Here is a 13,799-nt window from a genome sequence, read left to right on the forward strand (position 1 = left end):
GGTTTGCCCTTTCCCACTTGGTTTTCAGCCAAGAACCTGAAAGTCAAGGTCCCAATCAGATGAGACCCAGAAGTCTTTGACCAGGCGGCTTATCAGTGATCCTCGGTCCCAGGAAGATGTGACCGCTTCCGCTCCAGGCAGACCAGACAGGTGCCCAAATCCCCAGTGGTGGCCAGATTTCAAAAGAGACTTTGAACTCCAAACACTCTCAGCTCTCCAGCCAGATGACAGAGATCTATAGTTGCAGGGCTGGGGTGGGGGGAGGTTCTCTGGGGACAAGAGCTGTCACAGAGGCCTCACAATTATCCAGACCAAGTCCTTGAAGCCCCAAAGGCTCACATAGAAGTAACCAAAAGACAATTTTCCCAGGGCCCTGAGCTGGACCTGAATTTAAATTTCACCCCACCCCTTAACTGACTGTGTGTCCTTGGACCGGCTGCTCCCCCTCTCTGAGCCTTAAATCCCTCATTTCTAAAGGAAGACAGTGAATGAAGTGAAGTAATCCATAGAGGCTCACACTCCAGCATCTGGTGTTACTTGGTCAGGGCAAGAGAGAGACAAGTGAGCTTGCTAACTGCTATCTGTCTTGAGCTCTCTGTTTGCAGCTGAGATCTTGAGCACAAGAAAGTGCACTTTGTAAAATCCAGTCTCTCGAAGATTTAGAATATGAAAACAAGTGAGAGAGGGGTGCCTGGGTGGCTCAGTCGGTTAAGCGTCTGCCTTCCACTCAGGTCATGCTCCCAGGGTTCTAGGATTGAGCTCCACAACAGGCTCCTTGGTCAGTGGGAAGTCTGTTTCTCCCTCTCCCCCTCCCTCTCCTGCCTGCCTTTCTGCCTGGTTGTGTTCTATCAAATCAATAAAATCTTTAGGGGCGCCTGAGTGGCTCAGTCCTTGAGCGTCTGCCGTCGGCTCAGGTCATGATCCTAGGGTCCTGGAATCGAGCCCCGCATCGGGTCCCTGCTCGCCAGGAAGCCTACTTCTCCCTCTCCCGCTCCCTCTGCTGTGTTCCCTCTCTCTTTTATGTTGATCTCTGTCAAATAAATAAAATCCTTTAAAAAAAATAAGATCTTTAAAAAAATAAGATAAAATCTTTTTAAAAAATAAATAATATTTTTTAAAAAGTTAAACAAGTGAAAGAAATTGTAGCCCATGTAGCCAGCAAGGGTTGGTGAGCACCTGCTTGGTGCCAGACCCCGGAGTTCATGGTGAGCCACCAGGTTTGTCCAGTGTCCCACCCCATCCAGAATCTGTAGAGAAGGGTGGTAACGAAAGGACAGCAAGGATGGTAGGGGAGAGACCAACCCTGGGAGCTTCTCACAGGCCCCATGTCAGGGGGGCAGGGAGCCTTCTCCAAGGAGGGAACTTTGGAGCCGAAAACTGGATGTTGCGGGTACCAACCAAGTGGTCAGAGAGTAGGTGGAGAATGTTCTGGGAAGAGGGACAGAAGGCACAAAGGCCGGTTAGCTCAAAAGAGTGTGGTGCATTCTGGGAGTGAGACATGCACACACGAATGAATGAATGGCTTTGGATCAGTCTTTGTAATATAAGATATTTCCAAATGAATTTTAAATGTCCATTCACCCAGATGATTAAGTAAATTCTGGATACAGTCACATAGTAAATTCAGTGCAGCCATTTGTAAAGAATGAGTTCTCCATGCATGAAAATGGATGTTCTCCAAGATACCTGATAAGTCATTTCCAGGAATAGGGCTCACCATGTGCCAGACACTGTTCTAAGCACTCGATGAGAGTTAATTTGTGATCCTCACACCAACCCCATTCAGGAGAAAGAAAAGAGAAACATGAAATGTAGGTTACTTGTTCCAAGTCACTCAGGCAGCAGTTGGGGGAGGCAGGATTTGAACTCGGGGACTGCATCCAGCATCTCTGCTGGACCATTTTCCCTCCCTCCTTCAGAATTGTGTAGTTTGCATCTGTAGGGGAGGCAAAATGTCACCACTACCCATCTTAGGTTTTCAGCTGGGACTCTTTTTTTTTTAATATTTTATTTATTTGACAGAGAGAAATCACAACTAGGCAGAGAGGCAGGCAGAGAGAGGGAAGCAGGCTCCCCGCGGAGCAGAGAGCCCGATGCGGAGCTCAATGCAGGGCTCGATGCAGGGCTCGATCCCAGGACCCTGAGATCATGACCTGAGCTGAAGGCAGAGGCCTTAACCCACTGAGCCACCCAGGCGCCCCTCAGCTGGCACTCTTAACAAAAGTTAGATTAACAAGAGAAAACACTTGGATTAATTCATGCAGCACACATTACTTGGAGAAACCTACTGAAAAGCCACTCAAAATGGCAGCTTAGAATTCTAACCCAGACAGCATCTTCTACAAAGAACAATACATTTGCAGAGAAATGACAGGACAAAGGGAAATGACTTCAGGCTTCAGAGGGCAACAGACTGTGGAAAAGTAAATACACGGGAGGGAACGAATGGAGGAAGGTTTGTTTGCAAATTCCTCTGGTGTCATCTCTAGATTTATCTGTCTCCAATAAAAAGAGAATTTATATCTTGCCTTTAGGCAGCGAAGAGGGAGCTTTTTCTGGGTTTGCTCCTTCTTAATTGCCTTCAGCTCAAAATAATTTTTATGTCAAAGAGGCATATTTGGGGATGACACATTCTGGTTTCCTTCGCTTCCATCCATATAAAATAAAATGGTTATAAATACGTATTTGATTATATCTAGAGAGACCCCTCCACTCTGGAAAGACACATTGAACAGTAATCGTGGGTGCCAGGAGCTGGGGCATCTGGGTGGCTGAGGGATGGTGTGGAAGAGGGATTATTTTATGCCCTTTTTTTTTTTTTAGAATTTTTTTATCATGACTTTTAAAGATTTTGTTTATTTATTTGACAGACAGAGATCACAAGTAGGCAGAGAGGCAGGCAGAGAGAAAGAGGAGGAAGCAGGCTCCCCACCAGGCAGAGAGCCCGATGTGGGGCTCGATCCCAGGACACTGGGATCATGACCTGAGCTGAAGGCAGAGGCCTGAACCCATTGAGCCACCCAGGCGCCCCTGTATCATGCACTTTTAGTGCCTACTAAAGATCCTGCTGGCTGGGGGAAGAGGATGGATTCACAGCATGTATGCTTTGTATGGGAGTGCACCTTGCTAGGACCACCTTGGAAAATGAATTTTCTTAGATGTAAACCCAAAAGAAATGAGTGCCTAGGTCAAAAAAGGCATTTCAATACCCCCAAACAAGAAACAACCAAAGTTCCCATGAATGGTAGAATATGCAAATCCATGTGTCTAGTTACATAATGTATGACCACCACCACACAGCAAGGCAAATGAACAGGGGACCACTGCGCAATCACACTGATGCATTTCACGGACATGACGTTCATCCAAAGAATCCAGACACAAAAGAGCACATACTGTATGACTCCAGTGATCTGTGGTGTCAAAAGTCTGGATCAAGGATATCCTTGGGAGAGAGGGAAGGAGCAAATGGAAGGGCTCAATGGGACTTCTCAGAGGCTGGTAGTGTACCATTCCTTGAATTGGGTGATGGTTTCTTAAGTGTGTTCAGTCCATGATAATTCATCGAGATCACACTTTTGACTTTGAATTATCTGTATGCATGTCACCTATGAATAAAAGTCTTCCAGAATGAAGCACTAGCCAGGAGGCGTTGGCAACTGTCAAGTTGCCAACTGTCAGGGTGAGAGATGAGCGAGCCGGGGCCTGCCTGGAGTGCTGACGGTGGGTTAGAGGGGGGCTGAGGAGCGGGTCAGGGAGGGAGCCTGAGAAGTCAGGAGGGCACCCAGCTTATGGTGGGGCCAGAGAGATGCTGGTCCCAGGGACATGCGGTCGCAGGCACAGGCCTGCAGGGAGCAGAGGAAGCGGGCTTTTGTGGTACCTGGGAGATGTGCAGGACAGATGTCATTCTAAGAAATGGTTGGCTGTTTCTGGGTTCAGATGAAAGATCTAGAATCTTTGATTTCGCAAAGTCCAACATGGAGTTCCTTCCAGGAGGACTCCTACTCACTGGCAAGGAAAAACAGCCTTGTTCCTTCTAAGCTTTATCCACAGAGCCCTGGGGGCGTGATGGAACCTGGCAGCTCTAGCTGGTTGGGGTCTGAGGAAACTGAAGTTTCACAAAGAAGCTTCCTGTAGTATTCCTACAGAGCCTCAAATCTGCCCCCTTCTTGGAAACTCGGAGGATCCCATAACAAGGTGTCTGTTTCCCAGGGGCATGAGATGCAGGGCACCCAATCAAATGCCAGACTGCCCGCACACCCTCTCCTCCCCCATCTCCGCGGTGTTCTACTCCCTGCTGCCCTAGCGTCCCCCCCCCCCCAACCTGCTGCCCCTCCACCATGCCCACAGTTACCCGTCCTCCAGCTGCTGCCCCACCACGACCACCACGGCAGCCTCCACCACCCATTCCAGCAGCCTGGGCTTCCTCACCTCTCCCCTCCCCTCCTCCTCCCCTCTCTCCTTCTTCACCCCTGCTTCTTCCAAACTCAAGCTATCCGAGAAGACCCACTGCACAGGGAAAACATTTTTTTTTAAGGAAAGATAATACCAGGAATTTTTTCTGATTATACCCAATCGTTTGAAACATCTAAAACAACAAAAGTTGGGGCGCCTCGGCCTTCGACTCAGGTCATGATCTTGGGGTCCTGGGATAAAGTCCCCTGTGGGGCTCTCTGCTCAGCAGGGAGCCTGCTTCCCCCCCACCCCCTGCCTGCCTCTCCGCCTACTTGTGACCTCTGTCAAATAAATAAATAAATAAAACAAAAGTTACTGTCCTTCATTATCCACCATCACCACCCAAGATAATGACATCATTGAATGCCAATCCTTCCTTCCTGACTTCCAGGATGATGGTGAATAATCACTGAGTGCTTACTTCCTGCCAAACCCAGCTCGGAACGCTTCAAATGAAAACTTTCCACGACAGATTTATAAACGTAATTCTCAAAACAACCTTATGAAGCGTGTATCATTTTCCTCCATTTTACAGGTGAAGAAACTGAGGCACGGAGTTGGTGAATTGTCCTGCTCTCGTCTCCACCCTTTTCCCCACACAGGGCTCCTTGCTGTTCCTCAGACCTGCCTGGCACGCCCCACCCTCAGCCTTTGCACATGCTTTTCCATCTGCCTGGACATCCTTCCAGATCTTTACATGGCCCAGACACACACATGGACACACACACACACACACTGCAGGTGTCTGATCAAATGCCACCTCCTGGAAGGCCTCCCTGATCCCAACCCCCTCAACCAGCTTTGTTTTGCTTCGGAACGATTTTTACTACCAGCCATATTCATTCACCCACTCAGCCCAAATTTAGCAAGGCCCTCGGGTGTGCTAGGTACTCTTCTGAGTACTAGGGCTGCAGCAAGGAAAAGACAGACACAAGCTCCACCCTTGAGGAACACACACCCTCGGGAAACAGACTTCATGCCATTGACTCCTAACAGCTGGCCTCTATTCTGGCTCCATTTATGAACTCTGTGGTTCAGTCCTTAACTTTTCTGAGCCTCAGTCCTCCTCCCATCTGTAAAACCGGTCACAGAGCCCACCATGCGGGCTGTTGCAAAAATGAAATGAGCTCGAGGTGCCTGGCTGGCTCAGCTGGTAGGGCATCGGATTCTTGATCTCAGGTTCGAATTTGAGCCCCATGTTGGGTGTAGAGATTCATTTTTTAAAAAGGAGGGGGCCCCTGGGTGACTCAGTAGGTTAAACCCTCTGCCTTCGGCTCAGGTCATGATCCCAGGGTCCTGGGATTGAGCCCCACATCGGGCTCTCTGCTCAGCAGGGAGCCTGCTTCCCTCTCTCTCTCTGCCTGCCTCTCTGCCTATTTGTGATCTCTCTCTCTCTCTCTGTCAAATAAATTTTTTTAAATGTTTAAATAAATAAATAAAATGTTTTAAAAAATGAAGTGAGCTAATAGAATAGCAGTTCAGTAATTATTAGCATTTATTGTTATGGTTTTGATTATCATTATTAGGCTCCATAGGGAGGCAGAAGTGGTTGCTCTTTCCGCTGATGTCCCTGTGGCACCAAAGTTTCTCAGAGCAGACAGCAATCTGTATAGGGGGCAGAGAAGGCCTGAGAGAGGAAGCAGGCTGGAGCCAGGACTCAAAGCCGGGGTGGGATTTGGAGAGGTGGGAAGAAAAGGTTCTCCAGGCAGGACTCATCACACAGAGGTAGGGAGGTGGGACTGAGCGCAGGGGCCTATGTGGGCTTCTCTCTTTTTGTTCCCTCTTGGAGAGTAACCATGCTGGCTGGGTGCTTTCTCCTGCCTCTCCTGCCTGGTGCTGGTTCTGGAGGTGAAGGGACAGTCCCGTAAGGAAGCAGGAAGCAGATAACGCACCTAATGGATTTAAGAGCATGGGAGTGATCTCACGTCCCAGGGACCCAAGCACGAGACTGTGGGGACACCCAGACAGAGAAGAAATGTCACCAGAATATTTAAGTGAGGCTCAGCCCTACCCTGAACTTGGTTGAACCCCAAAAGGGTGGCAGAATGGAGACCAGCCTGGCCAGAGTCACTTTGCTCTGGTGTGGATGGAGAAGCCCAGATGTGACAATTGTTTTTTCTCCTGATTTTTGCAGTCAAGGCCACCAACATCTCCACATCACCACTGTCTGGCCCTTTGTCCTCCCAGTAGTTTCCATAGAGTGTTCACCGGCCCCTCAGGGCTTCCAGAGACCCTGCTTTCAACCACCTGTCCCTCCCAGTTTCCTTGGCAGGATCCTTGGGCAGTCGGTTGGTTGGTTGGTTGGTTGCTTGCTTGCTTTTGAGCACTTTCTTATTTCCTATCACTACAAGATGCTTCAGGCTCATCTTGTATATTTCCTACCCTGATCCTAGATTGGCTATTTCTTCAAGGAGTCCTGGTTCCTTTTATTGGAGAATGATATTAGAAACTGAGACCTGGGTGCTAAGTGGACTCCTTGCTCTTTGCATGTCTTTCTTTTAGTCCCTGACAGCCAACAGAGCAAAGAAATACATGTGTATATACTAATCTGTAATATACACATATCCATAAATATTTCTGTATGTAACCATCTGTATCTATATTAAATTTAACATAGTTCTTACTGACGGCTCTTTTTACAACTCTTTCTTATAAGGTCAGTTTCATTGCTCAGATTATCTATTTTTCTCCTTCATTTCATGGGAATTTGCAATTGATTGTTGAAGCATTTTTATGACGGTGCTTTCAGACCTTCTCGGATAATTCTAACATCAGATTCATCTCAGTGCTGGAGTCAGGTTATTGTTTTTCTCGTTCAAATTGTGATTTTCTTGGTTCTTACTAGGACGGGTTATCTTCAGTTGTCTTCTGGGCATTTTCTTTATTATATTTGGAAATGCCGAGTCCCACTGAAGTTCTTTATTTCAGCAGGCAGGCACCCTGCTTAGGTCTAACATTCAGGTCCTGGACCATTTTGGGGGACTGCCGTTCTAATGACAGTTTAGATTTTAGAGCCTTTGCTATATGATTTTGGTCAGTTTGGTTTATCTGGTGTTATGGGGTCAGCCACCTGTTGCCGTGCTAGATGGGAAAAAAGATGCCACCATGGGTGAAGGATGGGGTCACAAAGCAGGGTGGGGGTGGGGTGGGGGAGGCAGGTAGGTAGAAATCTGTGTGCACTGGCTTCCCACTGAGGGCATAAATCCTGCAAAAGGCAGAGCTAACTAGGTTAAAGGGAAAGTCAAAAGCACTGGAGAAGGTTACACCCGAAGGTAAAACCCCACATCTTAGGTGAGGCTTACAAGGTTCCCTGAAGTTCCCCCATACTTCTAGATCAGGCTGGGGAAGCTGCCAGCGTGGGGGACCTCAGTGCCAGAGGTGATACTCAAAAGAGTTAACAACTAGCAGGACAATGCTGATCACAAGACTGGCCCTAGGTTGAAACAGTTTCCTAGAGGTCCCTGTTGTACCAGTTATCAACTCTTCAATTGTTAGATTACAGAGAGTTCTGAGAAGGTGGTGCCCCAGAGAAGAGAAGGGAGAAAGGCAATAGGGGACAGGGGGGCACTGCTATCTAGTAACAGTTTGGGAGTTATTTTAATATTTAATAATACCGAGATCTTTGTGGTGGATTGTATGTCCCAGCAATGGCTATGACAGAGTTTTCCATCCCACCTGCTCTTCTTCATGATGTGACTTTTACTCTCCTCCCATTGAGAAGTGAGGTCTACGTTTCCTTTCCTTTAATCTAGTGTGGGGGTGGGGCTCACTATGGAGTAAGTAATGTGATGTGGCTTCCAGAATTGGGTCCTAAAATGTGATAGGGAGTCCACCTGCTTCTCTTGGGACACCCCCTATTGGAATTCCTATTGGAATCCAGCCATCACACGGTAAGGAAGCCAAATGGCCTTTGAAGAGGCCACATATAAGTATGAACTAAGCAAATAAGTTCCCAGATTTCTGATTGGAGGACCAAAAAGAGGAACCCCAGCAAATCAAAAATTTATTGATGCAATCACAGACAGGGAATAGCTCAGGAAAGCAACCTAAAAAGTTGTTTATAAACTTCTGGGCCCATTCCCCTGTTTCAGATACATGAATTAAACACTAAACAGTTGACCTAGACTTTGAGAATTTACTATAGGATTGACTACTTCCCAGGTCCTAGACAGACCACCGAGTCGTGCACACACAGGATGAATTCAAATGGCGTGGAAGAGGCTTTTGAAAATAGAAATGACCTCGAAGTCATAACCCCCAAAAGGCTGAATGGAACCGATAGCCTGAGCCAATCTGGTCAATCACTGTTAGAAGAAAATATCAACATTCTCCATATGATTTTTAAAAGACTCTGAGTATTATAAGATGATTTTCTGAAAGTCCACATACATTCCAGAAACCTGAAGAAACCTGAAAATTTCAACTCACAAAGGAGAAGACCATCTAGAGATGCCAATGCTGAGATGGCACAGCTGTTGGAATTATCTGACAGTCTTTAAAGCAGCTACTATAGGGGCGCCTGGGTGGCTCAGTCAGTTAAACATCTGTCTTTGGCTCAGATCCTGATCCTGGGTTCCTGGGATTGAGCCCCAGGGTTCCTGAGATCGAGCCCTGTGTGAGGCTTCCTGTTCAGCGGGAGCCTCCTTCTCCTTCTGTCCCTTCCCCAGCTTGTACTCTCTCACTCTCTCTCTAGTAATAAAATCTTTAAAAAAAAAAAAAAAAAAAGCAGCTACTATAAAAATGCTCCAGCAAATAAGAGCAAAAAATCTAGAAACAAATGGACAGATAGAAATTTTAAGCAAATAAATAGAACATATAAAGAACAAAATGAAAATCTTAGAACTGAAAAATAAAATAAGCAAAAACTAAAAAGCTCTTTGAATGGGTGCCTAGCAGAATGGAGATGGTGGAGAAACAAGTCAATGATCTTGAAGATAGAAAAATAGCAATTATCCAATTTGGGGGCACCTGGGTGGCTCAGTTGGTTAAGCTTCCTACTCTTGATTTCAGTTCAGGTCATGATCTCAGGGTCATGAGATCGAGCCCTGTGCCAGGCTCCACACTGAGTGTGGAGTCTACTTATGATTCTCCCTCTCCATTTCCCTCTGCCACTCCCTCCAACTTGTGTGTGCATGCTCTATCTCTCTCTTTCTCAAAAGAAAGAAAAAATTGGGCACCTGGATGGCTCAGTTGGTTGAGTGACTGCCTTCAGCTCAGGTCATGATCTTGGAGTCCTGGGATTGAGTCCTGCATTGGGGTACCTGCTTAGCAGGAGGCTTGCTTCTCTCTCTGTACTTCCCCCCTCATGGTCTCTCTCTCAAATAAATAAATAAAATCTTAAAAAAGAAAAAAATTATCCGATCTGAACAACACAGAGAAAGATTGGGAGGAAATGAACTGAACTTCAGGAATTGGTGGGACAATTCCAAAAGAGTGGATTTTTATGGCCTCGGAATCTGGGAAGAACAGGAGAAATGGTGCAGAAAAAACGTTTGAAAAAATAATGGCTGAAAAATTCCCATATTTTGTGAAAGATATAAACACCCACATTCAAGAAGATGAATGAAATACAAACAGGATAATCCTAAAGAAACCTAAGCCCCATTTTTTAGATTTCGGAGTGCCAAGGAATGTTCACTTCTCCTGTCATCAGGGATGCTTATAACTTGAGACTCAAATGACATCATGTGTCCTTTATAAACCATGAAAATAATACACACAGAGACTGAAGTAAATTCAGTCAGTTCAGGATGACATTAAATGAAAAGTTTAATCTGCCTTTCTCCTAGCCCCACCTCTTAGAGTCACTCACTATTTCTGTTTTAAGTTCTTCAGGTTGCTGAAGTTTGATTTTAAAAGATTTGAACACTGGGACGCCTGGGTGGTTCAGTTAGTTAAGCATTTGACTCTTGATTTGGGCTCTGGTCATGATCTCAAGGTTATGGGATCAAGCCCTGTGTTGGGCTCAGCGCTCATCAGGGAGTCTGCTTGAGATTCTCTCTCTCCCTCTCCCTCTGTCCCTCCCCCCACTCTCTCTCTAAAATAAAGAAATCTTTTTAAAACACTAAAAAAATAAAGAATTTGAACACAACATTTTTATCAATGAATAACTAGACTTAAGCTAACCAATTAAGTCTTACAAGAAAATAAATCACAATTTTGTAAAAAAAAAAAAAAAAGTAATAACTAGGCTATGTATGAAGATAGAACCAAAACCAAGTTGGAACTCAACACACACACACACACACACACACACAAATCCAATTAAAAACGGGCAGATGACATGAATAGACATTTTTCCAAAGACACCCAGATGGCTAACAGACATGTGAAAAGATGCTCAACATCAGTAATCACCAAGGAATTGTAAATAGAACCATAATGAGATAGCACCTTACACCTGTCAGGATGACTAGAATAAAAGAGACAAGAAATAGCAAGCATTGACAAAAATGTAGAGTAAAAGGAACCAGCTTGCGCTGTTGCTGGGAGTGTAAATTGGTGCAGTCACTGTGGAAAACAGTATGGAGGTTCCTCAAATAATTAAAAATAGAAATACCATACCATCTAATAATTCCACTACTGGGTATTTTTTTTACCCAAAGAAAACAACAACAACAAAACTAATTAGAAAATATGTATGCATCCTTATGTTTATTGTAGCATTATTTGCAACAGTCAAGATATAGAAGCAAGTGTGTATCGATAAATGAAGGGATAAAGAAGATGTGATATACATATACAGTGGAATATTACACAGCCATAAAAAGGGATGAGACCTTGCTTTTTGCGACATGGATGGACCTAGAGGGTATTATGCTGAGTAAGTAAGTCAGACTGCCTAAGACAAATGTCATACGATTTCACTTATATGTGGAATCTAAAACACAAAATAAATGAATAAATAAAAAAAAATAGAGACAGCCCCATACAGAGAACATACCTTTGTTACCAGAGGGGAGGGGGGCAGGACAATGGGAAAATGGGTGAAGGGGAGTGGGAGGTACAGGCTTCCGATTAGGGGATGAATAGGTCACGGAAATGAAAGGTACAGCATAGGGAATACAGACAACAGTACTGTAACAGTATTATGTGGTGGCTGGTGGCAGCTACATGTGTGGCAAGCACAGCATAATGTGTAGACTGGCCGGTTCACTACGTTGTATGCCTGAAACTCAAGGAACATCGTGTGTCAACTCTACTTCAGTAAAAAAGAAAAAAAAAAAAAAGCCAGGTTGGAAAGGAACTCTCCCAGTGATTTAAAAAGTCTTACAAATATTTAATAAGTGTCCCTTGTGTTACCTAGCACACATCTGCCCTGGTGGCCAATTCATCTCAGGACTACGAAGAGCTGAAATATAGTCACATGTTTCTATTCCCCAAAACAGTGAAGAAGAGGGAGTGCAAACATGAGGTTTTGGGCAAATTCCCTAATGAAAAGGTAAACAAATTCTTCTGTCTGTGGATTGGGATGGACATGTCTCAAAGACCTGTCTATGTTCTGAACTGATGCCCAGTCTAGAGCCACAAGAGAACCATTGGATCACAGAATGAAAATGAGGGAAGCCACAGGCTGCTGGGCTTCAGGGTGGGCTTGGCCAGGAACTCTGCAGTCTGACTTTCTTCAGGTGGTTGTGGAGGTGGCAAGGTGGGGTAGGGGGCCAGTCCTGGCCACTGGCGAGCTCTCCCTTTTTATTTTTGTCTTTTTTGTTTGTTTGTTTAAGTAGGTGGAGCCCAACACAGGGCTTGAACTAATGACCCTGAGATCAAGACCTGAGCTGAGATCAAGAGTTGCTGCTTAACCAACTGAACTACCCAGGCGCCCCTAATTTTGTCTCTTAATATACATTCTTCCCTATGTAGTAGCCAATGAGGTGTGAGGGAAGAGATGCATGCAACTTCTAGATCATGTATTTACAGGAGGGAGACATTGCCTTCATTCCACCCTCCCCCCTTGCCACTGGTTGGGACGTAAACATTCTGGAGAGCCAACTTGGGTCATGCATCGAGGAGTAGGATCCTAGGGATGGAGAGGCACAAGTAGGAGGATCAGCCCATGAAGCCAAACTGCCTGCCTCTGGACTGTTAGAAGAGAGAGACAACAATTTCGGTCTCCTTTCAGCCACTGTTACTTTGGTTTCTGTTAAAGCCCATATCCAAAATAATATAAAAATTGTCAAAGCTGTCACAAGCGTCCTGAGATTCTTCTTAAAAAAAAAAAAAAAAAAGATTTTAGTTATTTGTCAGAGAGAGAGAGAGAGAGCCCATAAGCAGGGGGAGCGGCAGGCGGAGGGAGAAGTGGGCTCTGATGCAGGACTGGATCCAATGACAGTGGGATCATGGCCAGAGCCAGAGGTAGGCGCTTAACCCACTGAGCCACCCAGGCGTCCCTCTTCCTGAGATTCTAGGGAAGGGGACATAGATGATGGGAAGTGTCCAAGAACTTTGAGGTCATGTTTAAAATATCTCAGGAGCATGTATAGGAAGACTCAGAGATGGATTATACAGATTTGCCGCCTTCCCATTCTGTGCGGTGTCACAATGTTCCCTGGGGCCACGGTGCCTTTGCATGTTCCTTCTTTCCCAGCAAACACACAGTGGGTCAGTTGCTTCAGACCTTGGCTAAACTTGGCTACCTCACGGAAGGCGCGCGCGCACACACACACACACACACACACACACACACACACACACACACACCCCCCCCCCCCCCCGACTAAGTGAGGCATCTCTGTTATACGTGCTTCGGAGCATAACGTCATGGATCAATGACAGCACGAACAAATTTGAAACTTTACATTGATCTCCGACAATTTGATGGTCTCTCCCTCATCAGACTCTAAGTTCTGCGAGGTCAGGGACCGAATCTGTCTCCTTCAACTGTTGCTTCCCCAGTGCCTCGTGCACCACATACGGTAGGCGTTCGGTAAGAACCTAAGGATGTAAGCAACGAATGAATGAATGAGTGAAATTCCGACATAGGGCTGTGTAAATACCGACTCCTCTTCCCACGAAGAAAAGTAGAGCTCAGAATCGTGAGCCATTCGGTGAACACTAACCTGAGCGCACAGAGGCGCCGACCCCCCACGACCATGCTGTTTATGCAAGCGTGTACTTCAAAGTGGGAACCTGCTCAAAGTTACCTAGCCTGTAAGCGGCCGGCCCCCACTCATTAATCCCATTTCCCAGATGCGGAAACCTGGGGAGAGAGAGGCCCGTCAGGCCGGGAGCATGGGAAGGGAAGGGTGGGGGGAACCAGGACCGCCCTCCAGACGGCTGCGTCCGGAGGCCTCGGGCCGCCGGGCTTCCGGTCCCCCAGCCCGCCGACCGGGCTGCGGGGACGT

Source organism: Meles meles, chromosome 16, assembly GCF_922984935.1.
Source record: "Meles meles chromosome 16, mMelMel3.1 paternal haplotype, whole genome shotgun sequence".
Taxonomy (NCBI): Eukaryota; Metazoa; Chordata; class Mammalia; order Carnivora; family Mustelidae; genus Meles; species Meles meles.